We start from the raw sequence: 4,544 nt of genomic DNA, 5'->3' as shown, positions 1-4,544 counted from the left end.
ATAATCCTCAATCTGTGGGACGTAGCTGATATGATTAGTGTATAGAGACTACAAGAGATTGTCAGTCTCTTTATAAACACACACGATCCCAATCTATACAATGCAACACTCAATTTTATGTCAGACAACAAAAGCTAGTCATCACATTAGCAAAAAACTCATGATAGTTCACTAATCTACCACATTCCAAATTGCACTAAACTTATAGGATAAGTCTCAATTTCACTTTTGACCACTTCAAAAAGTAAACCATTATTATCAATAGGGGAGATTTGACTTAGACCATTTTGGTCTAGAATGCACTTAGAAGCTAGCTTAGCTTTGATACCCCAATACCCCTTATTCTATAAATAAAATCCAATTTTTATGCTTAAATCTTGAGTTATGAGCTACCATAGCAACATGATTAGTGACAAAAAATTACACAAAACTGTCTCAAGAGACTTGTGCTATTACATAGCTGAGCTTTCACTAATAGACACCTAGAGACAAATGACACTCCAAATATATATTCCACAAGGGAGATCTGAGAATCAGAAGAGAGAGGGGAATTACACAATTCTCAAAGATAACGATGTATGATTCATTATCCAAAAACGTAAAGGGTTTTTATAAAACTTGGATTTTAAACCTTAGCCAAGATCAAGAGATAATGATTTGACTTAGACTTGCTGTAAAATGGGATAGGAGATCACATCTAGGTAATAGACATTTAAAATGGGTGTATGCATGATAAGGTGTACCCACTTTCAGAAGTTGCCTTCACCAAGACAGCCAAGAAACAACCTCTTTTTTTGCCATTCCTATGTACATTTGACTTGCTTGCACTTACTTTGAAGAGGCAAGATTTGGTAGCCACACAAAGCACATAGTCGCAAACACAATGGAAAGCTCGATCTTCATTTTTTCACATCTACATGGTAATTTTATTGTGCAAGGACTAATCTGGTTCAACCTGTCACACCTTGTCGCATCATTGTGACCTTAATGAAGAAATACTTATAACTTTTTATGGGCTTTTCTTCTTTACTTACCCTCTTGCACATGAAATGTTCACTTGGCAAGCAATTTAACTTGATTAGTTGGTAACTTTTTGGATCTTTGTATAATTAATATTCATTTTTATTTGTTAGAATTTCTATTTACGAAAACCTAACTTTTTTACACTAGATATCTAATGATGTAATTTTGCAAGATCCAACGGTGATCATTTGATAGATTATATATGACCCAAGAAATGTGACCATGCAAAAAATTTAAACTTTAACGATTTATTTTTGAAAGATCTACCGTAGAAAATAACAAAGATTGCTTAGAGAGCCTTGAAATAGTTTTTTTTTATAAATCTAATAAATAATGTACATTGCTACTCATTTTGATTTTCATATATATATATGTCATTTCTCTTAGTGTAAGATCCTCATAGAAAAAAAATTGAGTCAATTTGAGTAAGAGAAAGTCACGTTTTCATTGTTTTAATTTTTTTCACTTGCACCATTCACTTGAGGTATGCCTCCTTAGGTTTGGTAAATACCAAACCTAGAAATTTTGACACTTGTCAACCAACCATGGCTTGGTTCTACTCTCCCAATGCTAGTTGACTAGTCCACCTCATACAAGGAGGCCGCCATGTCACCAAAGGTCCATGTCATCACCCCATCTCACCTTCCATATCACCACAATCAATGCTTTGACCATAACACTTGGCTTGCCATGTCACTCTAATTGCTACCTCATCCACCGCCCTCCACTGATACCTTGCATGCCACTTCACCTTTAGTGCCATGTCATCCACCACCTCACATGCCACGTGTAAGTATTGCTTGCATGGCTTGTCACCACATCGCCACCTTGCCAACTCATCACGTCCTTTTTTGCCACCTAATCATTACATGTCACCATTTTGACACATCATTATATGACATGGCAAATTAGGGGATCCCATCCGCCACCTCATCTTTCTACCTATGTATTCCATGTCATCAATCATCCACATTAGCTTGCCACATGGATGACAATGTCATTCATGCATGCCACCTTAATAGCCATATAATTTTTTATTTTTATTTTAAGAATAATATAAATAAATTAAAAATCAAGATATCTCAATTACCTAATTATTTACGTGGTAATTTAAGAAAAAATGTATATTTTTAATGTAGTTTTTTATTTGTTAAAAGTGTAAGTTAATAATAAAATTCTATTTATTTGAATTGGATCAGAAAAAGAAATATTTTTTTAAAAATAGCTTTTCGTTTACTTATGCACACGGGTTTGGGACCTTCCGTATCGATACAAGCCGCACGTAGCTCACAGTGGAAAAAACGTCCACCGCACTCCTTGATCACACCATGGCCAGGGCGAGATCTTTCCGTAGTCGATGCCTCGGCCCTGGACATAGTCCGCCATCACTCATCGCCTATCGAGCCTGGTCGGCCACCCCGAGTGCGTTGAGCTCCACGAGACCTAAAAAACGGTTCAAAAGTAGCCCGTCTCGCTGGAAGGTAGCCTTTGGCACTCGTCGAGGGGTGGGGTTTGCATCCCATCGTCACAAGAGGGGTGTGGGGAACTTGTCGCCTCACCTCACCTGTCCTTCGCTCCGCGGTCCACTCCATTCCTGTCTCAACCGAGCACCACTATCTTATAGTTATACACAATCTAGCGCGGGCCGAAAAACAGCCCAAGAACCATGACCGAGTGACCCACGGGCCAGCAAATGGGAAAACCCCCTTGTTAGCGAAAGGCTGCAAGAGAAGGTTTCTATGAAAGGATGCGTTGGCCGAGGGTGCGAATGACACGTCCATCGACGACACCCGATGCGCTGACGGGATGACTTGTGGTGGGACGAGGAGCAAAGTGCATGGATGAGGGCCGACAAGTGCTTGACGGAGCCACTGATGAATCCATCATGGTGTGGCCCACAAGTGCTTGATGGAGCCACCGACGAATCCATCATGGTGTGGCCTACTATGTGGACGGAGGATAATCGAGGGCATGGATGCGTTGATGGAACAACGTGAGCCGATGGTTGGGGGCTGATGCTCCGAGTATGTGGGCTAGGACTGACAGGTATGTAAAGCACAAAGCAGATGAAATCATTGCTAATGACAACGTGACATGGCCGATCGAGGTCGGGTGCACCGAGAGGGCGGACTACGTCAAGGGAGGACAATCGAGGGGCCGACCATGCAAGTCTTCAAAGACGGGATGGATCGGGTCGATAGGGGTGGACATGTGAATGAGTGCTTACAACACGGAGTAGACAAAGCCACTGTTAACTGCACAGTGATGGAGCCAATCAAGGCCGATAGCGCCGATGGAGCCGACGAGCCATGCAGGTCGAGGGTGATGGGGCCACGTGGGTCGACGTGTGAGCCATGTGAGGATCAAAGAGTGCGTGAAGAACGTAGCACCGCCGACTTCATTGTGATGAGGCCGATAGCACCGACGGGCCGTGCATAGGTGCAACGATGGGACGGCATCGGCGGATGGGTGAGCCAACATGACAGCTATGTTGAAGAGGGTCGACGGGTGCATGAAGAATGAAGCGGACAACACCATGGTGGATGACACCATGACGGCGCCGGTAGCGTCTACGGGTCCACGTGTTATAACTAGAAATATGGCCATGATAATTTTTGGGGAGGAAGAAATGGAGTTAAAACCCATCCATGCAAACTCATGTGGCCATCCGATATGGTTTGGGTGGTTCCAAACCATACTATATGCTAAAATGGATTGTACAAGCCATACGATCCATTTTACCGCCTAGTATGGGCCTTGACCACCCATGATAGTAGTTTGGAAGGCTATGAAACTTTGCACGGTTGAGAAAGAGCACTCACCTCAACCTGTGAAAAGTTTTGTGGCCATCCGATATCGTTTGAGAGGTCTCGATACATAATATACGCTAAAAATTGGCCATATGAGCCATACGATCATTTTAGCACATAATATGGGCCTTGATCGTCCAAACCATATTTGATCCATGTGAAACTTTGCACGGATATGGAAATGGTTCTCACCCCCACATGTGCAAAGTCTCACGGCCATCCGATATGATTTAGGTCTCACAGCCACCCGACTCATATTATGCCCTAAAATGGGTCGTATGATCCATACAGCCATACGAACCATTTTAGCACGTAGTATGGACCTTGATCGCCCAAACCATATTTGAACCAGAGGAAACTTTGCACAAATATGGAAATGGTTCTCACCGGCACATGTGCAAAGTCTCACGGCCATTCGATATGGTTTGGGTGGTCCCGACTCATATTATGCCGTAAAATGGGTCATATGAGCCATACAACCCATTTTAGTGCCTCACTGTTTGGGCCTTGACAGCCTATACCATACTGGATGGATGTGAAAATTTGCATGCATGGGTAATTTGTGCTCAATCTCACCCATGAAAATTTTCAAATCTATCCAATATGGTTTGGGCAGTGCTGATTCATACTATGCACTAAAATGGGCCATATGTCTCATACAGCCCATTTTAGCGCATTAGATGGCTGTGAAACTCCATGGGTTGAGGAATG

General features: G+C 42.5%; 1 pseudogene; it reads left to right on the top strand.

The window, feature by feature from the left end:
- The first annotated feature begins 3,117 nt into the window (after nt 1–3,117).
- LOC147432221 (uncharacterized) lies at nt 3,118–3,732 on the top strand (annotated as a pseudogene).
- Nucleotides 3,733–4,544: the final 812 nt, after the last annotated feature.

The sequence above is a fragment of the Adiantum capillus-veneris genome, chromosome 20 (genome assembly GCF_014529385.1).
Source record: "Adiantum capillus-veneris isolate H3 chromosome 20, ASM1452938v2, whole genome shotgun sequence".
Lineage (NCBI taxonomy): Eukaryota > Viridiplantae > Streptophyta > Polypodiopsida > Polypodiales > Pteridaceae > Adiantum > Adiantum capillus-veneris.
This window is presented reverse-complemented; position numbering and strand designations above follow the sequence as displayed.